Raw genomic sequence first — 26,014 nt, 5'->3', positions numbered from 1 at the left:
AATATTCTACGTCCCGTTTTGTTGCCCTTCAAGGCAAGCAATCCTGGCCTTACATTTGAGCAAGATAATGCCCGTCCGCACACGGCTAGAGTTTCTTTTGTTTGTCTTCGTGCTTGACAAACCGTACCTTGGCCAGCTGCGTCGCCGGATCTCTCCCCATTATGGGCAGGGACCTCCAACTAGCTCGGTATTTTGACGAGACGGTCTCACGCACCAGTTGGACAGAATCTGGCACGATACCCTTGAGGAGGACATCCAATAAGTCTGTCGATCAGTGCCAAGCCGAGTAACGTGTTGCGTGAGGGCCAGAGGTGGAACAACGCCTTACTTACTTGCTGTATTTATGAAGCTCTTTGACTTGAATAAATCATCCATTTTTTCTGAAATTGTCACTTATTTGCCTGTAAACGTACATCACACCTGCAGATGTCAGCCCCACTCGTATAATTCTATCGACGTTCGTCGTTCTTTGTCTGAGAATGTATTAACAGGTCAGTGTCGAACATTTTTAAGTATCACTCTTTCTCGTCCCCGTCCCTAGGTATAGTAGTGGTATCCTAATCCCACGTGTTTTGTACTCAAAGACTGAACCATTTGTATACCTAATTTGGTTGAAATTACTCAAGGTGTACCCGACTTTCGTTTTTACGTTAGTCCTATTCAGCCTGAGATATTAAATGATTTACATTCGAAGTTTGATTGAAATCGATCCAGTGGTCCAGGAAGATACGTAAAACGTATATACACACTTAAAAACGTACATACAATGATTTTTGTAAATACCTATTCTAGTGAAGTGCAAACAACACTACATCAACTTGTGAACCTTGGATAAACGTCACAGACGGAATCACCATTTTTCAGGGGAGAAAACTGTCACGTTCTTCAATTTGCTAGATGGTGAATGAGATTACCGCCACAGGTACCGTGCAAACCGTCAAGACGATAATTAGGAGAACTGTAATGAAGGCAAATAGTACGATCGCAGTATTAGCTGTCTAACGACACCTTAATCGATATCCTCGCCAGCGAGCTACCTACCAGCAGGCTGTAGCTGGTGAGCTTTAGCTTCTAGTATTTTCTTTAGTGTCCCGCCTTTTCCGGCGGACAGGGCATTGCCTTGTTGCGTCGCCAGTGCTCGTTGGAAGCGAGAGCGCGAGAGCAGTAGACTCCGTAGAGTCAGCAGGTAACAAACTATTTGTGAGCCAGATATATGCCAAGTTGAGTTATAAAGTCTTTAATAGCGCATTTAAGGAATTATGTCGTTGGAATAGGAATGCTGAACCGTCGCTAGCTCTTTATTGTGATTGGCTTTAGAATACGGTTAGACGTGTTTTCTACTGTTTGGATGGACATCATCTTTTATTTCAGAAAAACATACCAAGTTTTATGCCTAATTCTGCAGTAAATGATCAGTCACTTTGAATTCTGTTAGGCGATCGTGGTTGAAGTCAGTCTCTTTGTCTAGAGCCCGGTAGTCAACCTTCAGCATCAGTGACAGATCTCTTGGAATTGCGGGAGATGAGATCTTACAGCTGCTGTTGTTATAATACCTCAGATACGTCTTGGAGGTATGGTGATTCATTTTTGTTGTAAGTCCGTCAAACACAGAGCATAAAGAGAAGCATATGAGAAGAATGGTATCGACACGCCACTTAGTGTCAGATACTTAGTACTGTAACATTACAAGCAAAAAAACTACTAATTCATATGGTCTTTTTAAATCATTTGTCTTTTCTTGACCAGGCATCGCTGGTTTCTATTCTGGATGAGTCTTCATTCGTCTCTTGGCGCTTCACTATTCGGATGTAAGTGTCGTGAAAGAAGCATTATGTTAATAATAATAGTATTTTTTTAAATTCTACTTTGGTTGATGATATTTATTTTAAAAAAACTCATTTCCTTTAATACATTAAAGATAGCTATTCAGTGTATTTTAAATTACGGGACGTTTAAAAAGTTGGGAGTGAATTGTTTGGTGGTTGAAACGACCGCGCGTCAGTCGCTCATCATCGTCAAACATTTTCGTATTTTTCACAAAGAACCTGCTTTCATATCAAACGAAGTCTGATTATATTTCAATTAGCATTTCATTGCATGAGAATTTCATTAACTAATGCGGGCAGATGCCACTAAATAGCGACGGGAGCTGACAATGCACATTGGCCTAATTAGAATGAGAGTTTGCGAAGGCAACATTTGGAAAAGCCATTTTAAAGTGACTGATGTACGTACTTGCATTAATTTTCAGTCCCATTGCATTTTAAGTGTACCTACTGGATGCAAGGACTTAGATTAGATAGCTTTACTTAATTCTTCTTCTTTTCTCTTTGCCGTCATATACTTGTGTTTACAGAAACTAAGCGTCACGAATTTCGTCACTTCCACATTTAGATGCATCAAACGCTTTATGGCAATGAAGCTTCGTGAGCAATTACAAATATATGGTCCAAATGGCTCTGAGCACTATGCGACTTAACTTCTGGGGTCATCAGTCGCCTAGAACTTAGAACTAATTAAACCTAACTAACCTAAGGACATCACACACATCCATGCCCGAGGCAGGATTCGAACCTGCGACCGTAGCGGTCAAGCGGTTCCAGACTGAAGCGCCTTGAACCGCACGGCCACACCGGCCGGCCCAATTACAAATATATTCAGATATGTTTTGCCACGCATTTTTCTTATAATCATGATGAGGCGAATAGCCTACGTCAGTGAGCATGACCAGTTAAATTCTGGTGTCCAATAATGTTGGGTAAACACGTCGGAATTTATTGTTTGATGGAAATTTTTTATGGCTTAAGTTTTCTGGAGAACCAGTAAGTGTTAGTTATTTAATTTGGTCTTCTTCAAGAGAGTTGAATTATGTGGTTCTAGTATCATGACATTAACATCTTATTACTCACATAAAGCACGCAAGGTATAGACTGCAATTAATACTACACTCTGTCGGGAAAGTGGTACAATAAATTGGCCTCCTAGGTCACTGGGTCTTACATCTACATACATATTCCGCAAGCAACTGTATGGTGTGTAGCGGATGGTACACTGTGCCACGAATAGTCATTTCCTTTCCTGTTGCACTCGCAAATAGAGCGAGGGAAAATGACGGTCCATATGCCTCCGTACGAACACTAATTTCCCTTACCTTACCTTCGTTCCCTTACTGGAAAAGTGCGTTAGCGGCAGTACGATCGTTCTAGAGTCAGTTTCAACTCTCGGTTCTCTAAATTTTCTCAATAGGGTTCTTCGAAAATAACGTCACGTTCCCTCCACGTATTTCCATTTGAGTTCCCGAAGCATCCCGGTAACATTTGAGTGTAGCTCGAACCTTCGATGCCTTCCTTCAGTGCAACCTGGTACGAAACCAAAACACTCGAGCAGCATTCAATAATGGGTTGCACTAGTATCCAATATGCGGTTCCCTTTACTGATGAACCACGGTTTCCTAATATTCTCCCAATAAAACGAAATCGATCATCCGCCTTAACTCTTACAGTCCTTACACGCTCGTTCCATTTGTATAGCCAGATATATAAACGACGTGACTGTGTCAGGCACCACACTACTAATGCTGTATTCGAACACTGCTGGAATTTTTTTCCTACTCATTAACTTACATTTTTCTACTACCAGAACAACTAGAAATTTCGTCAATGTCACCCTGTATCCTACAGTCACTCAACGACAACACTGGCCTGTATACCACAGCATCTTCAGCAAGCAGCCATAGTTTGCTGCTCACCCTGTCCGACAGATCACTTACTTATATAGGAAGTAATAGTGGTCCTGTCACACTTTCTTTCTGGAGCACTCCTGAGCCGACCAGGGTGGCCGAGTGGCTCTAGGCGCTACAGTCTGGAACCGCGCGACCGCTACGGTCGCAGGTTCGAATCCTGCCTCCGCCATGGATGTGTGTCATGTCCTTAGGTTGGTTAGGTTTAAGTAGTTCTGAATTCTAGGGGACTGATGACCTCAAAAGTTAAATCCCATAGTGCTCAGAGCCATTTGAGCCATTTGAACCAGCACTCCTCACAATGTCCGTGTCTTACTGGCTTCTGCTACTTCAGAAGTTTTCGAGCCACTCACATATCGGGGAAACTATTTAGTATGCTCGCACCTTCATTAAAAAAATGGTTCAAATGGCTCTGAGCACAATGGCTCTGAGCACAATGGGACTTAACTTCTGAGGTCATCAGTCCCCTAGAACTTAGAACTAATTAAACCTAACTAACCTAAGGACATCACACACATCCATGCCCGAGGCAGGATTCGAACCTGCGACCGTAGCGGTCGCGCGGTTCCAAACTGTAGCGCCTAGAACCGCTCGTCCACTTAGGGCGGCGCACCTTCGTTAACAGCCTGTAGTGGGGCACCGTGTCAAATGCTTCTCGGAAATGTGAAATCTATTTATTGCCCTTCATCCTTGGCTCGCAGGATATCATGTGAGAAATGGGCAAACTCAGTTTCACACGACTGGTGCGTTGTAAAACCGTGCTGATTCAAGGACAGAAGCTCTTCAGTCTCAAGCAAATTTTTATTATTGTTATGCACAGCTACAACTGCTAAAGAACAGAGACATTGTTGGACAGGAACAATCACAGGCATTGATGTATGACAGGAAACATAGTTTAATAGTGGACTGGTACATTTATAACAAAAAGTGGTACAGATTTCACCACATGGAAAAACGGGATAACAGACATAAACGAAGTTCATGTTTTACATAGATCAGACTCCCAACATAGAGGAGGATATCTGACTCTCAGTACGGAATATGTCCTCCTGCGGGCACTAATACACATTTTGCACTTGTTATTTATGCTGCCAACTGAGCTCTTGAGCAGTCCTTGAGACGTATTTTACCACTCCTCTTCAAGACGGTTCTCATTTCTTGCATGGTTGAGGGACGGGGTGTTCGTTAAAAAGCATGTCTGTCAGTCCTGCTATATAGGCTTTAATTCCGGGGAGTATGCCGGCCATTCCATGCGTTCCATATCTTCACTTCACAGTGTGTCAGACACATCAGCGGTCTTGAGTGGGCGGACACGGTCGTCAATAAACAGAAAGTCGGGACCAACCGCACCCCTAGTCAGACAGGCATGATCCAGATTAATCTCCCGATAATAGCGCTGCGCTGTACCGTACCTCGCGCAAAGATATAGAACGATGGTCGGCCATTGTGCATAATGGCTGCCCACACCATAACGCCCAGACCACACCTACGACGCTCATGAACATTACGTTGTGTTAACGTGTTCCACTCTCTCTCTCTCTCTCTCTCTCTCTGTCCACACTAACCGATGGCCAGAATCACTGACCAAGTGAAGCAAAATTCGTTAGAGAACATCACTCTGGACCATCATTGCTCATCCCAACCAACATCTTTCCTACACCAACTAACTCTTTCTCGACGATGGCGTGGTTAAAGTAGGACGCATTTTACAGTCTTCCGAGCATCTCGATTTAATCGCCTCCAAATGGTTCTGACAGAAATGCATGTACTGTCAGTAGTGGCAAGGTGTTCAGTGATCTGCCTAAGAGTGATATGTCTATTCCTCTTCGCCAGTAGGGTTAAGTATCGATCCTCTTGCTGTGTGGTGGCCCGTCTTCGAACACCAGCGTGCTTTCACATAATATATCCACCTTCAGTTTCCTTTCTATCGCGTAATGACACATTTGCACATGCTACTATTGTGACCACAGTAGTAACACTTTGATCAGCTCCGAGCCGTCCAACTGCTCGTCAACGATCGCAAGCACTCAAATGATGTCTTGCAGACATGTTGCCGCTCCACACGGAGTGTCACACTAACCGGTTCCACAACAAGCTTAAACAAACGTCGTACTGTATGGACTGCCGAATGCATAGAATGGGCTCGCGCAAGGGCTTCGCTGCACTTAACACGCCCTGCCCTCGGCATTTCCTTTTATCATCATTGGTCTGTTGTTCCGTAGCAATTGCTAGTCGTCCCGTAGGAACTGGCACTTGTTCATTAGCAAGTCTCAGTTGTTCCTTAGGAACGTAAGCTCCCCGTTCAAAATATTCGTTATTCCCTTAAAAGAAGCTGGGCCAGCACCACTGTTGCTTAGGTATGGTAGCGACGTGGTGTGTATGTGCCGCTTGGATCTACGGAATTGGCGCAATAAGATGGGTGGATGAGAAACGTGCCAGAATGATAGAAAGGAGTTAGTGCGTTGGACACGCCATGAGCATAGCGTGAAAGAGACTGCCCGATTTGTATATTTCTCAGCGCAGACTTACGTCTCCACAGAGAATGGTGTACCTCTCACACCTCTGTAACGTGACGGAAGAGCAGTGGTCGTAAAAAGTTTCTGACAGTGACTGCAGATGGGTATCACGCCTCGTCAGTAAGCCAGTTGACATCCTAACAGGAGGTTCTGTCACTAAATGCAGGTCTGTCTCAACCAGTTTCCCCATGACCTTCGAGAAGGTAACTGTGTGCAGTGGACTTTTGAGGTCTAGTACACCGCAAGAAGCCATTGCCCACGGAAGCACGTAACGTTGCACGTCTTCTGTGGGCAAAAGACACACAGACTGGACAAGAGCTGACTACAGGCGTGTAGTGTGGCCCGACTAGTCGTTACTTTGCTTCTTTTGAAACGATAAAAGGTGTCGATGCATCGACAGCCAAATATGGCGTTTAACCCGCATGTCTGTGGAGGGTGTGGTCCAGGCCAGAGCAATGTCTTTGATGTTTTAGGTTATTTTCCGTAACGTGACGTGCGCCCACTTATTCATATAACCGTCAACATCAACCATGATGTTTATTCAGTGTTCACAGTGGGCAAAGGTTGCGCTCTGCCCAACATCTTTACAATGAGAATGGTGCGGACATTCCCGACTTCCAAAATGGCTACAAAATGGTTCAAATAGATTTAAGCTCTATGAGGTCATCATTCACCTAGACTTAGAACTACTTAAATCTAAATAACCTAAGGACATCACACACATCCATACCCGAGGCAGGATTCGAACCTGCGACCGTAGTAGCAGCGCGGTTCCGCCTAGAACCGCTCGGCCACAGCGGCCGGCAAAATGGCAACAACCATAGCTTCAGGACTCACTCATACGTTCCTGGTTTGACGATCACTAAGGCACCAATCGGCATTCGGCTGGTTCGCTACATCATGCCACCTTAACTGCACAGATAATGCCTGAAACTACTGGGTGAGGCAAATGAAAGCGGCCCAGAGAACAGAGATCCGGGGTGCAAAGGAACATAGCAGAGGAAAGGAAATACAGTACTAACCCGGTTATCGCTGATGTTTAGGGTGACCATCGTTCATCTCTTGGAACTTTCGGTCCCTGGTCAGCAACTTGCTGAAGACGGATCGAAGTTGGACTGCTGGAATTGCCGAAATCTCATCCGAAATGTTCTGCTGCAGTTTTTGAAGACTGTGAGGGTTGTTGTGATACACCTTAGACTTGAGAGCTCCGCAGACAAAGTAATCGCACTCTGCCAAATCAGCTGACCAGGGTGGACAACTACGGCCGCGACCAGACTGCAGGTCAAGTTGGAGTATTCTTCCAGATGATCACGTGATATGGCTGTCTCTTGCGAGAGGCATCGTGATGATTTGGCAGGACTTTGAAGCATTTTCTGATGAACTTCAGCCGTATTTTCTGGCGTGTGAGCACGTTTCAGAATGTTGTTTGACTTCAAAACAGATCCTGTCTGACGCCATTTTCGAACTAAGCGTTGCATGGCACTCTTTTCAGGGACTATGAAACCATTAGACGTCTCAATAAACAACTGACAGCCGGCCGGAGTGGCCGTGCGGTTCTAGGCGCTACAGTCTGGAGCCGAGCGACCGCTACGGTCGCAGGTTCGAATCCTGCCTCGGGCATGGATGTGTGTGATGTCCTTAGGTTAGTTCGGTTTAATTAGTTCTAAGTTCTAGGCGACTGATGACCTCAGAAGTTAAGTCGCATAGTGCTCAGAGCCAACCAAACAACCGACCGCACAGTTTCCAGGACTTACCACCAAGAACACCAGCTGCTCCACTGTGGGCTCCATCGTCCTCATTGCACTGCTCCACTCATATTGAAACAGCCCGCACTACGCTCTGAACCAGTGCGGATCACGCTGCGGGCGTAAACGCGGTGTGCTCATTACATGGTGTGGTTATATGCATACATTCACGTCTGGTCGTATCCACTCGTCAGGCCATTTTTATTTGCCCCTTCCTGTAATTGGGTCTTTGGGTGAAACTTGGTAGACAGCGTCCCCTTAGTCGGTAACTTCACGGAATCTAAGCCTGAACGAGCGGATTCGGCGGGTATGACATACACATGGTGGGCAAAATGACTCGGAAAATATCTACAGCAAAAGTTACTCAGGGCTCACCCTCGATAATGAAAATCGCAGAAGATGATCTAAAAGGCCACCGTGGACGTCGATGCCGCGCTGTGCTTCATCTATCGAACTGGAACTCGGACTGCCGCATAGCAGCAACTGTCTTTTCGATATTCTGTTGTTGCTCTTCCTGTGTCTTACGATGATTTGAGAATATCAGACCCATCACTTTTCCCAGCAGGTAAACTTGATAGGGATAGAGATCAGACAATCTATATCACCAGTATACTGCACTGTCCCTGCTGATTGTCCTCTCCTAAGTCGCGACATGACTGTCAAGATGGTGCTTCCTGTTGCTCTCTCTTTCTGGAAATATCCTTACAGTCGTTCATCTTTTGTGAATTCATTCGCATACGGACGAAATAGTTTCTAGACGCTCTTGTGAGCATTAATAGTTTGGTGAAAGAATCATGTTCCGATGCGGACATTAGACATTGTGCAGTAAACATCAATTCTGAGATAATGCAGCGGATCACCAAAGTGTTGTGCGGATTTTCTTATGCATTATGGCCAGAGTTCCCACATGCCGTCTGATAAAGCGGTATATCTCTCTTAAATAGACTAGAAGGGTACTAATTTGCGAAAAAGAAACGGGCACACTTATCTTACGCTTAAAAACCGTTGAAAAACGTTAAAGATGCGAGCAAATTACAACTTTCAGTCGGGAGATAGCGAACCACAGCAGCTAGCCAATCACGCTAGGGGTACAAGTGGCTCTCACAGGCAGGTCCTCTGTCCTGACACCTCAGAATAATAGTTGCCCTTCAGTCAGTAAATGTTCTAGGGAAAGAAGAGCGAACAGTTACGGCTCTGGATGAATTAAAAAAGAAGAGAAGAAGAAAGTTCCAGAGTCACCACATTGCCGTCCCAAATCTGTAAAAGATTCAGCAAAAACCTGAATAAAATATTCTGTGCAAAGATACATTTTCACTTTTTTTGTTCTGCCGGTCAACCACACTCAGAAATACTCGAATTCACGATGCACAAATTTAATAGCATTTGGTGAACTAGAAGGCCTAAGTGTGTTTCTTCACGTTCCAAAAAACAAAAGACACCTATCTAATCAGACAGACAGAACTTTACCGATTCCAATGTGGCTATCTAGAAGCAGTGCAGTCAGTTATCTATTATCCAATTAGAATGTAATCTAGATCTGGCACTATCCTTTGTTGTTAAAACTATCTGAGTACACGGCGTTTCCCGGGTATGTATTTATTCCAAGCTTTTAGCCCATCTCCTTCTTCCCCTTCTCTATGTCCATCTCCTCCATCCTCTTCTATAATCATCTCCTTCTCCCACCTATCTCCACCTCCTCTACTCTGCTGTCCATCACTACCTGTATCTCTCTCTGTCCATCTACTACTTCCCCTCTCTCTGTCTATCTCCTGTTCCTCTCTCCCAGTCAATCTCAAGTTTCTGTCCTTCTCCTCTTCCCTTTCTCTGTTTATTTCCTCTTCACCATCTCTCTGCCCATTTCCTCCTCCATCCTCCTCAGTCCATCCCCTCCTCCCCTTCTTTGTCCACCTACTTCAACTTCTCTTCTCTGTCCATCTCGTCTCCCCCTCACTGACTTCCTCCATCATGTCTCTGACAATCTCCTACTTTTCGCTCTATTTCTGTCCATGTCCTCCTCCCATGCTCTCTCTCTGCTCATCCCTTCCTCTCCTCTTTTCTCCATATTATCGTGCCCATACTAGTAGGAGATGGCCGGTTCTTACCCCCACAGTATTTATTTCCAGATAGTAATATGTGTACCACGTTTGGTTGAAACTGATCAAGAAGTTTGGGAGGAGCTTTTTACACACAGATTTGCCACAGTAGGCATATGCCGCATGTATTTCGCATAAAACTAACATTGCCACAGTAGGCATATGTCGCATGTATTTCGCATAAACCTAACATATTTCACCCATATTTGTTCTCATATTTCACCTTGTAAGAGGTCCGAGCAGATGTAATTTCGATGTATTGCTCATGCGCTGCCTGCGATATGCAAGGTCTCTGACCAAAGAGCAGTGTTGAATACAGTAGGAACTGTGTAGCTGTAGCAGTAAGTTGTTGCTAGTCTGGAGTCTGCTCTGGTCTGGTATGGTGTATCGTGTTGGCTGGCCCGGTCGCGGTGCAGCGATGCCGGAGCCTGAGTATTATTGTATAAGGTAAAAAGCAGCCTCGCGCATATGTATTAATGTTATCTCAAGTCGCATGTAAATGTTTTAAAACTCTCGTAATAATAATCTTCCTCATAAAAAGTAACTTTTAACAACCATTCATTTCAATTTAAAGAATTTACTAATTTCTCCCATCCATGATCATCCCGATTATTGCAATAGAAAAATCAGTTGCTTCCTTTCATAAATGACTGATAGGTCGGCCAGCATTGCACAGAGCTGTGCCGGAAAAATTTACTGTAAGAGCAGATATATCCGGCGACTTCATTGAGATAAGAATTTTTCCTTTTTTTTTATTCAGAATGATCTTTCAGGGCCATGACGCAGCACAGCTGTCGTCCAAAATTTACCAGGTTAAATTCACAGTGAATTATTGAAAAGTCATAAGTGAGCGACAATTTAATTGAGAGGTTAGTTACATTGTTTTATTACCAGGTTACTGAATTTATTTTATTGGGATGTTATACTGAATGTGAACGGCATAATTATAATTTTTTTTACTGTTGAGAGGTTTAGGAATTTTTCTGTTTTGAGGTCACGCTAAATGTGAATGAATTTTGAGCTTAGATTAAATGTAAATGAATTTTGTGGGGAGGTTACACTTGTCGACAACTGGCCAGGATCGTATTTTTGTGAATTTCTGAGAAGTAGTTAGTTATATATCTACTCTTATTTACTTAATTTTAAATGTAGTTTGCATCTGGCGCAACGCATTTACTAATTTGTTACTCTTTCTTTCACAGATCATCGGCAATTTATTGCTCTTTGTTGTAATTGTTTGTTCCATTTCGCTTTGTCTTTGTTTCATTTTGTGCTTAATTTTGATTTGTGAAAAATGCCGCGAAAAACTGTTAACAGTTCATCGCGATGTACAATGAGTGAAATAGCCGACTCGAATAATTTGACCGATAATACTTGCGACACACAGTGTAATAATGATAATCCCCTTATTACAGACAATCAGTGCCTGCAGATCACTAGTATTGAGTTAAATCCTAATGATGGGCAAACAAATTCAATTATGTCCACAGTAAATTTAACAATTGATGACGTGGCACGTTCCGATACAATGAATGCTGCCCAGTTTGACACACCCGGTTTGCAAAATTTGCATAGTGAACAGATAAATTTTTCTCACGAAGATGAACAATGTAGTCAAAATACGTCAGATTTATTTGATTCCGAGGTGGTGACTAACAATGCACATCCAATTGGCGAACCTGTTCAAGAATCAGAGAATGACCAAATGGTTATACAAAACGTGACAAATACAGATACACCAACACACAGCATAGAAAATAGAGTCGCTAATTTTGGCTTGGATCAAATCATGGCATTATTGCTACAAATTAATGAAAACAATGAAAAGCAAGATAACAATTTCAAACAACTTAATGAACAGCACAAACAACTTAGTGAAAATCTCAAACAACAAATTAATGAAAATAATGAAACATGAATAATGCATGAATAATGCACATCCAATTGGCGAACCTGTTCAAGAATCAGAGAATGACCAAATGGTTATACAAAACGCGACAAATACAGATACACCAACACACAGCATAGAAAATAGAGTCGCTAATTTTGGCTTGGATCAAATCATGGCATTATTGCTACAAATTAATGAAAACAATGAAAAGCAAGATAACAATTTCAAACAACTTAATGAACAGCACAAACAACTTAGTGAAAATCTCAAACAACAAATTAATGAAAATAATGAAAATCTCAAACAACAACTAAATGAAAAACTAGACAACAATTCCAAACAGTCGAATGAAAAACAAGACAACAATTTCAAACAGCTTAGTGAATAGATTACAGCCGTTGCCGTGCAATGTCATGACATTAAGGAACAATTACGTGAGGAAATTAAGGCTTGTACTAGGAGCAGTAGTGCAGAAATTAGATCTGTGGCTCAAGAATTAAGTAATACACATGCAGCCACAACTAAATTACTTAGAGACGAAATTAGTGCAGTCGCTAAACAACGTTCTGAAAACGCAACACAGTTACGCGACGAGTTTAAATTAACGTCAGCAGAACTTTCACGCACACTGAATGCGAAAGTAGACGCGAAATTTGACCAACAGAACAGCCAAATTGACGAACGTTTTAATCACCACCTACACAACAGTGAAACGCGTTACAGTAAATTTATACAGGAACAGAATAAAGTAAAGCAACAAGTCATGGAAACAATTACTGTACAAAGACAGGAAGATAAGCGTAAATTGTTTACGAAAGCAAAAACATACGTAGACAACAATATTGCTACAGTATCAGACGAAATTAATACTATCAAACAGTTGAACAACGAATTGCATGATGAAATCTCCGATCTTAAAACGAAAACAGACATTCACGTTAGACTTTCAGACAATGACCAACAGACTTGAAAAGTTCGAACTAATACAGGATTCCGATGCCATCAAAGCAGACGTTAAAAAGTTGAGCAAAACCACACGTAAAATACAAAAACAAATTAATGCTTGTGATACTAAAAACGATGATCAGGTAAAAGCACTGAGTGAAAAATATGATGAATTGGCCAGTCGTATTGACGTTATCGAAAATAACAATGAAACCCAATCAGACGATACATTACCAATTTCTTTCAATCAATCGCCCGAATTCGAAAATTTGCAGCATACAATCAGTGAGATAAGTTCGTCCAATAATACATTGCGTAGAAAAGTGTCGTCTTTACAGCAAGAAGTGACAGAAATGAAAAATGTTTCCACGTCTAACACGTCACAGCATACGCCACATTGTGAACATTTGTCACATTCACACAGCCAGTGTAATTTAGGTAATTTACAGAGAGTACATGACTTAGATTCCGAACAGCGACAGACAAACAGATTAGCATACAATCCTGAACCTGTTCGGACATTCAGAGACGAAAATTTTGATTACAAGCACTTTCTATCCGTGAGAAAATTTAAGGTATTTAATAATGACAGAACACAGATTCACCCTTTGGACTGGATACGACAATTTGCTTTTGTATTTTCTCCAGCTTGGCCTGTAATGCAGAAACTAGAATTGGATTGGATACAACAACTTGCTTTTGAATTTTCACCGCCATTGCCTGTAACGCGGAAACTAAAATTTATTTGCAGTGCGTAATTGACCTCAGGGGATTCATGAATATGTGCCGTAGCGTGCACAGGGCCCCGAGCCGTAGTAGTGCTATTTCATCTTTAGTTTTCTGCACTGCTGCCATCTCTTTTACTATCCTTTATATCTATCAAAACAGCTCTCCAACTATCGATATATCTAGAATTAAGAATGAATAATGAAAACCTGATATGACAAGTTTTACCGAAAGTGACAATTTTCATTGGACTCTCTTGAAATGACAAGAACTACCAGCGTAATTTTAATAACAGGCAAAATTTTAATCATTAGTATGCACAAAATTTTTAGCTATCGCAGACGCATTTTTGGCAACAATAGAGGGTTTTTTCCTGCAACAGCATCAAAACCAGCTGGTTAGCATACCTAACCAACAATGGAGTCTGCAAGGTAAACCAAGCTTTAATGTTTCGCCGCCTACACGTATAGCGTCGGCTTCGCCAAATAGTAACGCACAGCAACAAGAAAATCAGTACGTACAGAAAACACACCATTTTAACTCATATCGCAATGCGCCGTATAGCAATGACTATCATGACAGACGTAAAAGTAATGAGCACAATTTTCAGCGTACGTTAAATAACAGTCGGTCTTTCCAGCAGCATAATCAACCACAACAACAGATTATCATGAATGAACCAGACAGTCGGTATCATCCCGAACGTAATACGTCAGGACGAAATAACAAAACAGTACAAATAGTCGAAATGCCACAGCATCCTCCCGCAAATAATAGCACGTCAGATAGAATTTTACTAGATACAGTACAGGTTGCATCTTCCAGCAACGTAAGAAATGCTTCTGATACACAGAATCTTGTTCACGAAAATGTTATTTGAAACATGCCTTGTTGAATGCACCACTTTTATCACATCCAGATCTTACTAGAAATTTTTCCATTGCCACCGACAGTTCTAACACCGCTTAAGGCGTACACATTTTTCAGGAAATTAAAGAAGATGGTTCTACAGTAATTAAAAACATCGCCTTTGCGAGTCGCATTCTGTCACCTGCTGAATGCAATTATTCTGTCACAGAGCTTGAAACATTATGTGTTGTATGGGCATTTACGAGATTTCGGCATTTTCTTTATGGAAGACATACGACCGTTAACCAGATCATAGAGCAATCCAGTTTTTACTTTCAGCAAAATTTACACGTGACAAATTAAGCAGATGGAAACTTTATTTACAGGAATTTAATTTTACAATTGTTCACATTCCTGGTACACAAAATATTGTAGCAGACGCACTATCCAGTTCTCTCAGCAACAATCAGCAAGACATCGCAACCAACTTCTGCCAAGCAAATTTTAGCGTCATGTATATTCAACAAGTTGCATTTGAAAATTTCATTTCGCCGTCATTACGAGATATAGCACAGGAGCAGTGCAAAGACAACGTATGGAAAGAAATTAAACACCTTTGGCAAGATAGGAATAATGTTACCATTAGAAACCATTACACTGTATGCAATAACATTTTGTTTCGCCGCTCTCACCCTGACAGCGACAATTGGTTACTATGCATTCCTGACGAGCTTGTTAACAAATTATTTTGGTATACTCATTTAAGTTACGCACATTATGGAGCCAGAAAATGTTTTCTTATACTGAGACAGAACTGTTATTTTGCCAACATGGAGAAACGTATTCGACGAGTTTTAGCGTCATGTAAAATCTGCCAGAAAGCTAAGTCAGACACGACTTCACATATTCCTCCGTTACATCCCATTGTACCTGTTAAATTGAGAAACATGGGCGCTGTAGACATTTTTGGTCCGATTCCCAGAACTAATAGAGGTTTTTGTTACATCATTGTCGCTGTTGAACTCACTTCGAAATTTGTAACCTTCACTCCGTTACGCAAAGCTACTGCTAAATCTGTTTCGAAAGCATTTGTAAAACATTTTCTATTTCATGTAGGGCATGTATTGAAAGTAATTTCCGACAATAGACCACAGTTTCGATCTGCTGAATGGACACGTATGTTACGAACAAGAAACGTTTCTCCGATCTATATATCCAAGTATCACGCTTCTTCGAACCCTTGTGAACGACTAATGAAAGAAATTGGTAAACTATGTAGAATATACTGCTATAAAAAATATATTGATTGGGATACACACATACTGTCATTCCAGGATGTTATTAACTCCATACCAAATTAATCTACTACGTTATCTCCGACTGTTATACTGAAAAATGTTGAACCACCTAACAAAATTAAAGAATTAGTATCCTTTCCTAGATCTCGTCGACTACGACACCATGAAATAATTGACATTGCGCTGAACAACATCAAACGTGCCGCGGAGCGCCGGAGAAGACAGCAAAAACAGGTTTGTACACGCCGTGACTTTCACATTGGACAGAAGATATTAGTACGCACACACTGTTTATCCAACAGAGGAAAGAGTAGATGCAGTAAATTTGAGCTTCTATACGCAGGTCCATACAGAATTCGCACCATTCCTCACCCCAATGTAGTACACGTCGCAACTCTGAGAACCAGAAAAAGTAAAGGCAATCACCATGTCTCCAATATTAAACCCCGTATTGAATGAACATACTTTACGATTTATCACACTGTAATGCCTTTTAGTGATATTTTTATGGCCACTTATGCAATTATATTTATATGAACGATTACTGATGATTATCATATTTTTTCTTGGCAAGTGCCCGGCAAGGTAAGGTTAGCAGGTCGCTTTTCTTGTCGCTACACATCAGACTGTGCACATTTTGCAGATAAACTTACATATTTTATGACCAATTATGCAATTCTATCTAGTGACATATTAATTTTATCAAATTCTTTCTCCATTAAAGTCTCCAACTCTTGCCTCTGTCAACTACACAACATACAAGCTGAACACAAAGAAAGTCATTTGTTGTCGTTATATATCAGACTATGCACATTTTCCATTTTTCGTGTATGTATGATTGTTTTCCTATTTTGTTTGTATGCACTACGAAATCTTTAAGATATAAGAAACACCAGTTGACTTTGACATTTTGCCTTATGATATCTCAACATCGTGACTATTTTACATTTTTTTTGCTACTACATTATGATACTCTGTGTACATTTTTTTGCACTTGAAAACTGTCTATGTTTTTGACATAATACGTTTTCTGTCATGCTATGCTGTATGCTTAATTATACCACTAGAAACCAGTTTTTATTTAATGGATATATGATTTAAATGCAAGATATTAATCCTTTTTCATCATTTTCAGAAAGCAATAACGTGTAAAAGAAATAAACAAACCACAGTGGATTACTATGAAATGGGAATTTGACCTTCGGAATGAACGAAAGAAAATTGAATACCTTGTGATGAAGAATAAATGGATCAGAATTAACAAGCATTAACAAGAATATACTATACACACATCGTATGATAGCAGTCTTAACTAATTATTTTTCTTTCAGAATACGAGGCGATTGATTCAGGCTGTCAGACAGAACTACACACCTTAGTTTTAGTGATGAAATATGCTAGAAATAAGAAACTCTATACTATGAATAGTTGTATGAAGTAAATGGTAATATGAATAATGAATAATGAAATGTCTTTTTACAGATGATAATGAATGATGATGAATAGTTATATGAAGAATATGCTAATATGAATAATGAGGTTTTTCTTTGTAGCTGATGATAGTGATGAAGTTATGGTAATATGAATAATGAAGGTTTTCTTTGCAGAAGAGGATAAAGATGAAGTTTATATATTTACTGTTAGTTAAGAAATGCTATGTAGTTATTTAAGTATATGCTGAAGTTCGTTTTGACAGTATGTCTTATATCGCATGGTATAATGACTGAATGTTTTGGAAAGAACAGCTAGAGTACATACATATTGAGTACACGTTTCATTACCTGTTAATTCGAAGTTCACTACTTTTCAGCATAATATGCGTGTCTTCTTTCAGCTCAATGATCCATTTTGTATTCCTTTTCCAGGAGAAGCTATTCATGAAATTAATGTGCTATAAGCAGTTAGTCATTAAACCTGTTCTAGTACTTGCATTTTTTTACCCATTTGTGTGTGTCATTCATGAATGTGATCACATATACTCTACTTGTTTCATAACCTTGCTACAACTGACTCACGACGAATGACGTTATTAATCGTTATTTGCAGCAATAAGTCAAAAGCAAATATTTTCATGCCCCAGCAATTAATTATCGATCCCAACGCAATGCACTGCTGGCACAAAAATAATGTATTACCAGTCCCAAATAATGCTACTAGTTTAAGAGATATTTATAGTACTACATATTATGCAGATTTGTCAGATGTATTGAATCCATTATATCTATGCATTATTGGAACACAGATCTTGAGTAATAGTTATAGTGTGTTACATTTTAAATATGTCCTATGTCACTTGAATGATGAGTTATGACTAATACTGAATGATGTTTTGTAATAATGCATAAATGCTATGCCAATAATTTCAGTAAATAATATTTTTGTTATACTCTATAAATGCTATGCCAATAATTAACTCTCATTTTGAATGATGACTTCTGAATAATACTGAATAATGTTTTATAAAACTATATGAATACTTTGTAACTGGCCAATGAATGCCACTGTTTCTTATATTTTAAATTTGTCTTATGTCACTTACATGCTATTATATATGAATACCAGTAGCTTGATGCTACACTCATTAACTCCTGTTTTGAATGATGACTTCTGAACAATGCATAAAAATGTTTAGTAACTGGCCAATGAGTGCCAACGATTACTATTACTAGATGAATTATGTTAATGCTATGCCATTAATTAACTCTTGCTTTGAATGATGACTCCTGAACAATGCATAAATATGCTTTGTAACTGGCCAATGAGTGCCAATATTTAGTGTAATCGGATGACTTATGAATGATGTTCTGTAATACTCCATACATAGTACAGAAATGTTTAGTAACTAGGCAATGAGTGCCAACAATTACTCAAATCGGTTAATAGACTAGTGTAATTCTCAATGATGACTAGCATAAGACTTAATGTCCTTCACCTTCTGACCTAATTACCAGAAATTACTGCAATATCCGTTTGTCCTGTCTATCCTCATGATCATCGAGCACTATATTTGGTTTTTGCACTAATTCTACGTTGGTGTACCTTACAAGAATGTGGTGTTGACACATCATGCTGTCCACCACCTTGAACGATGGAGATGTTATTATGGTCCCACTATTTGGTGTACCTAATGTACTACCAAAATGATAACATTGGATATTAATACGACATTTCAGTGTCTTGGCTAGACTGATGAATACTTCAGGGAAGAGAACTTCAGATTGTCTCACTTGGTGTTGTGCTTCTGTAGAAAGATATGGACTTTCAGTGCAGCTACGTGCAACCTACTGTGCTACAACCATGATGCAATCCTTCCCTTTCCTTTCCTAGTTCTTTTAAAATGGTAAAAAACATATACAGTGCGTATGCACATTATATCATTTGTTAATGTGTTTTGTACTCATTGCGTATACATTTTGTCATTGCTTGATATGTTCTGTACTCAGTGCATGTGCACTCTATTTCATTTCATGTTCTGCACTTATATATATATATATATATATATATATATATATATATATATATATATATATATATATATATATGTACTCTGTGACTGTAAACTTAGTTAATTAAGTAGATTTTAGAAAAATTTGTTGCTCATGGCAAGTCCAATTGACTCACCATCGCTGCCAAATTTTTGCCCCCCCAGTGGAGGTCCGAGCAGATGTAATTTCGATGTATTGCTCATGTGCTGCCTGCGATATGCAAGGTCTCTGACCAAAGAGCAGTGCTGAATGCAGTAGGAACTGTGTAGCTGTAGCAGTAAGTTGTTGCTAGTCTGGAGTCTGCTCTGGTCTGGTATGGTGTATCGTGTTGGCTGGGCCGGTCGTGGTGCAGCGATGCCGGAGCCTGAGCATTATTGAATAAGGTAAAAAGCAGCCTCGCGCATATGTATTAATGTTATCTCAAGTCGCATGTAAATGTTTTAAAACTCTCGTAATAATAATCTTCCTCATAAAAAGTAACTTTTAACAACCATTCATTTCAATTTAAAGAATTTACTAATTTCTCCCATCCATGATCATCCCGATTATTGCAATAGAAAAATCAGTTGCTTTCTTTCATAAATGACTGATAGGTCGGCCAGCATTGCACAGAGCTGTGCCGGAAAAATTTACTGTAAGAGCAGATATATCCGGCGACTTCATTGAGGTAAGAAGTTTTCCTTTTTTTAATCAGAATGATCTTTCAGGGCCATGACGCAGCACTGCTGTCATCCAAAATTTACCTGGTTAAATTCACAGTGAATTATTGAAAAGTCATAAGTGAGCGACAATTTAAGTGAGAGGTTAGTTGCATTGTTTTATTATCAGGTTACTGAATTTTTTTTTATTGGGATGTTATACTGAATGTGAACGACATAATTATAATTTTTTTTACTGTTGAGAGGTTTAGGAATTTTTCTGTTTTGAGGTCACGCTAAATGTAAATGAATTTTGCGCTTAGATTAAATGTAAATGAACTTTGTGGGGAGGTTACAACCTGTACCTATTTATTTATTTTATTTATTTATTTATTTATTGTTCCGTGGGAACAAATTAAGGAGAAGTCTCCATGGTCATGGAATGAGTCAATACATGAAATTATAACACGATAGTAGAAACAGATAAAATGAAATATAAGAACCGTATTCAGGCGACAGTTTGTAAGTTTAAATAAAGAAAATCAACAATGTAGCACTGGAATTTGCTTAATTTTTCAGCTCTTCCAGGAACTCCTCGACAGAATAAAAGGAATGAGCCATGAGGAAACTCTTCAGTTTAGACTTAAAAGCGTTTGGGCTACTGCTAAGATTTTTGAGTTCTTGTGGTAGCTTATTGAAAATGTATACAGCAGAATAGTGCACTCCCTTCTGCACAAGAGTCAAGGAAGTACATTCCACATGCAGATTTTATTTCTGCCTAGTATTAACTGAGTGAAAGCTGCTAACTCTTGGGAATAAGCTAATATTGCTAACAACAAACGACATTAAAGAAAATATATACTGTGAGGGCAATGTCAGAATTCCCAGACTATTGAATAGGGGTCGACAAGAGGTTCTCGAACTTACACCACATATAGCTCGAACATCCCTTTTTGAGCCAAAAATACCCTTTTTGAATCAGAAGCATTACCCCAAAAAATAATACCATATGACATAAGCGTATGAAAATATGCGAAGTAGCCTACTTTTCGTGTTGAACTGTCACTTATTTCAGATAATGTTCTAATGGTAAATAAAGCAGCATTTAGTTTCTGAACAAGATCCTGAACATGGGCTTTCACAAGAGCTTACTATATATCCGAACGCCAAGGAATTTGAACTGTTCCGTCTCGCTTATAATGTGCCCATTCTGTCTGATCAAAATATCGGTTCTTGTTGAATTGCGAGTTACAATCTGTAAAAACTGAGACTTACTGTGATTTAGCATCAAATTATTTTCCACAAGCCACGAACTACATTATTTCATAATGTTTCACTACCAAGCTGGTGTAATCAGCAAACAGAAATATTTTTGAATCAACTGTAATACTAGAAGGCATATCATTTATATAAATAAGAAACAGCAGTGGCCCCAGCACCGACCCCTGGGGAACGCTCCACTTAACAGTGCCCCATTGGGACTGAACATCACTACCACTCTCAATATTGCGGAGAATTACCCTCTGCTTTCTGTTCTTAAAGTAAGAGGCGAACCAATTGCAAGCTACTCCCCTTACTCCATAATGGTCCAACTTCTGCAGTAATATTTTGTGGTCAACACAGTCAAAAGCCTTCGTTAAATCAAAGAAAACACCTAGCGTTCGCAACCATTTATTTAATCCGTCCAAAACCTCACAGACAAAAGAGAATATAGCATTTTCAGTTGTTAAACCATTTCTAAAACCAAACTGTACATTTGACAGCAAATTATGCGAATTTAAATGCTCCAGTAACCTTGTATATACAACCTTCTCGATAAGTTTAGCAAACACCGATGGCATAGAAATGCGAGTTTCGTCCTGCAGTTTGAATGTCACAAAGCTCAATCTCTATGATGTGACTTATCCTGAACGAACTCTGACGTCCCAATAGTCGCCTTGCCCACTACACATCGCGAATGCTTGGCTCCGTGCAGGACCTGCAGGATATGAATATGTCAATGTAACGGTACCCACTACAGGTCTTAAATTTCTCGTGTAATATCGAGAGCTTACAGTTATTTAAACGCGCATTTAAGAATTGATACAGACATTTTTTAAAGGATCTTGCTCCTAAATGGTTCAAATGGCTCTGAGCACTATGGGACTCAACTGCTGAGGTCATTAGTCCCCTAGAACTTAGAACTAGTTAAACCTAACTAACCTAAGGACATCACAAACATCTATGCCCGAGGCGGGATTCGAACCTGCGACCGTAGCGGTCTTGCGGTTCCAGACTGCAGCGCCTTTAACCGCACGGCCACTTTGGCCGGCTTTGCTCCTAAATCTTAAGTTTTCTGGAACTGAAGGAAACATTCTTCGGGTGAGTATATGAACTGAAGCAGTATGGGATTTCCAATGCTTAAATAACACAGTTAAATGGATGTTATGCCATTGCTTCAGATTATGCAGTTTTAAAAAAAGTAAATCAAAAATTTTGAAATAAGTTCCTTTCCTTGAGGAGGTAATTCATTCTTATAGTCAAGTTACCTTCATAGTAGTGTTTTTAGTTGTCTCGTTTTTTACCCGTAAATTTTCTCAGTATTCTCACTCCAATCAAGGAAAATACAAACTGGTTTCACTGAGCATCATCAGCAACAACACTGTTACGTACAGGCTGTTCCATCAAATAATCGCCGCGCGGGATTAGCCAAGCGGTCTGGGGCGCTGCAGTCATGGACTGCGCGGCTGGTCCCGGCGGAGGTTCGAGTCCTCCCTCGGGCATGGGTGTGTGTGTTGGTCCTTAGGATAATTTAGGTTAAGTAATGTGTAAGCTTAGGGACTGATGACCTTAGCAGTTAAATCCCATAAGATTTCACACACATTTGAACATTTGTGAACATCAAATCATCACAGAAATATCTATGTTAATGCGGAATATTACCAGGGAAACGTCGTATGTCTTGGATTTTGTTGCTGTTAATAGTCACTGCTGCAGTGTAAGCCTTCTCAAAATTAAAAACCACGGATGCTTCCTAAAATAAAATATTCTATGGAGTTTCACTACGCTCGAGCTAAATATTGGACGCCATTTCACTTTTCACAACACTGTTCAGAAATAACAGTTGAAATATGGAAAGAAGATGATCCCAATTGCAACAGCAAAGCCCTTTCCAGGGGAAACCGCAATCGAAAATGACGTCGTTGTATGAAGTCACAGAAACACATTTACAATGTGTGGAATAAAGTCCTTTTCATGCAAAAAGACGTTTTTACCCGTGTAGAATCTAGCACCGATCTTAACTTACTTTGTCAAAATTTGTAGCAAGGCCCTTTCAAATATGACTGTATCAATTATTTAACTCGGAAATTAACTCGGCTGAAACGTAAGTCGCTCCCCGCTGAAGACGGCTCTAGGCACTCGTAAGAGCTGTAGTGTCAGGTGCTGTGACGCACGCCACAGCGCCTGTGTATCACGTTGGCCCCATCCTGTAAAAAAAAAAAAAAAAAAAAAAAAAAAAAACAAGAAAGGTTCAAATGGCTCTGAGCTCTATGGGACTTAAAATCTGAGGTCGTCAGTCCCCTAGAACTTACAACTACTGAAACATAACTAACCTAAGGACGTCACACACATCAAGGCCTGCGGCAGGATTCGAACCTGCAACCGTAGCGATCGCACGGTTCCAGACTGTAGCGCCTAGAACCGCTCGGCAACATCGGCCGGCGCCCCATCCTGAGCTATGTGCCATACAAATATGCTATTTTGCATGTACATTCAGTGGTATACTTCATACCGTCTGAAAAAATTGATGCGAATAGAGTTAACAGTAAAGACGTAATTAATTAAAACTTCGTGCATGATGCAGCATATTTTCACGCATTTCAGTTCATAGGACGTCATGCCTCCTGCATCGTCATGCCTCATGCATCGTAGAATGAAATAAATGTGTAGGTACTTTCAGCGACATATGTGGATACTGGCTGCGAAGTTTTATAGAGTTAGAAGTAGAGAGAAAATAAGTTACATTATCATGCACAATGTGGCAGGTTTTGACCCATCTCAGTGTTTATGGCGTCATATCTTCTGAATCATGTTTCGTGCAGTGACAAAATTTCGCTCGTGCATTGAGTGGTACGCGTGGATATTGTCTGCAAAATGTGTCGTGAATACGGTTAGTAGTAAGGAAATAATACATCATGCGTGATGTGGCAGTTCTGCTGCATGAACAGCGAAAGAAGTGCAAAGCGATAAGCTCTTTTTCCCTATCATAATTATGTGAGGGTTGTTAGTGAGAAAAAGTTTCGTAGAAGTTTCAAATTACGTGTAAAGTTTGTTGCAAGTCACAAAGCGCTCTCATTCTCAAACACTGGATGGGTAAAGTCTACGATTTCGTGATCTACACTACTTTATCACCTCCACCCACGCCCCTTTGATCCTTTGATAGTAGGTGGTTCTTACCCCGAAACTGTAAGTGAAATGTGTACCAAATTTGGTCGAAATAGGTCCCACTGTTTAGGAGACACGGAATATATATATATATATACACTCCTGGAAATTGAAATAAGAACACCGTGAATTCATTGTCCCAGGAAGGGGAAACTTTATTGACACATTCCTGGGGTCAGATACATCACATGATCACACTGACAGAACCACAGGCACATAGACACAGGCAACAGAGCATGCACAATGTCGGCACTAGTACAGTGTATATCCACCTTTCGCAGCAATGCAGGCTGCTGTTCTCCCATGGAGACGATCGTAGTGATGCTGGATGTAGTCCTGTGGAACGGATTGCCATGCCATTTCCACCTGGCGCCTCAGTTGGACCAGCGTTCGTGCTGGACGTGCAGACCGCGTGAGACGACGCTTCATCCAGTCCCAAACATGCTCAATGGGGGACAGATCCGGAGATCTTGCTGGCCAGGGTAGTTGACTTACACCTTCTAGAGCACGTTGGGTGGCACGGGATACATGCGGACGTGCATTGTCCTGTTGGAACAGCAAGTTCCCTTGCCGGTCTAGGAATGGTAGAACGATGGGTTCGATGACGGTTTGGATGTACCGTGCACTATTCAGTGTCCCCTCGACGATCACCAGTGGTGTAAGGCCAGTGTAGGAGATCGCTCCCCACACCATGATGCCGGGTGTTGGCCCTGTGTGCCTCGGTCGTATGCAGTCCTGATTGTGGCGCTCACCTGCACGGCGCCAAACACGCATACGACCATCATTGGCACCAAGGCAGAAGCGACTCTCATCGCTGAAGACGACACGTCTCCATTCGTCCCTCCATTCACGCCTGTCGCGACACCACTGGAGGCGGGCTGCACGATGTTGGGGTGTGAGCGGAAGACGGCCTAACGGTGTGCGGGACCGTAGCCCAGCTTCATGGAGACGGTTGCGAATGGTCCTCGCCGATACCCCAGGAGCAACAGTGTCCCTAATTTGCTGGGAAGTGGCGGTGCGGTCCCCTACGGCACTGCGTAGGATCCTACGGTCTTGGCGTGCATCCGTGCGTCGCTGCTGTCCGGTCCCAGGTCGACGGGCACGTGCACCTTCCGCCGACCACTGGCGACAACATCGATGTACTGTGGAGACCTCACGCCCCACGTGTTGAGCAATTCGGCGGTACGTCCACCCGGCCTCCCGCATGCCCACTATACGCCCTCGCTCAAAGTCCGTCAACTGCACATACGGTTCACGTCCACGCTGTCGCGGCATGCTACCAGTGTTAAAGACTGCGATGGAGCTCCGTATGCCACGGCAAACTGGGTGACACTGACGGCGGCGGTGCACAAATGCTGCGCAGCTAGCGCCATTCGACGGCCAACACCGCGGTTCCTGGTGTGTCCGCTGTGCCGTGCGTGTGATCATTGCTTGTACAGCCCTTTCGCAGTGTCCGGAGCAAGTATGGTGGGTCTGACACACCGGTGTCAATGTGTTCTTTTTTCCATTTCCAGGAGTGTATATATATATGTATATATATATACTCTCATACAAAGTTCGTCAGACGTGTGTAATGCGAGTAGCAGGTGGATCGCTTTATAGTTGCCAAGTCAGCTGAAGAGCCGAAGCACTGCCCAACGCGCGCACTTCTGAACGCTCTCATT

The sequence above is a fragment of the Schistocerca americana genome, chromosome 1, assembly GCF_021461395.2.
Source record: "Schistocerca americana isolate TAMUIC-IGC-003095 chromosome 1, iqSchAmer2.1, whole genome shotgun sequence".
NCBI lineage: Eukaryota > Metazoa > Arthropoda > Insecta > Orthoptera > Acrididae > Schistocerca > Schistocerca americana.
The sequence above is the reverse complement of the archived record's forward strand: the minus strand, read 5'-3'. Positions refer to the sequence as shown.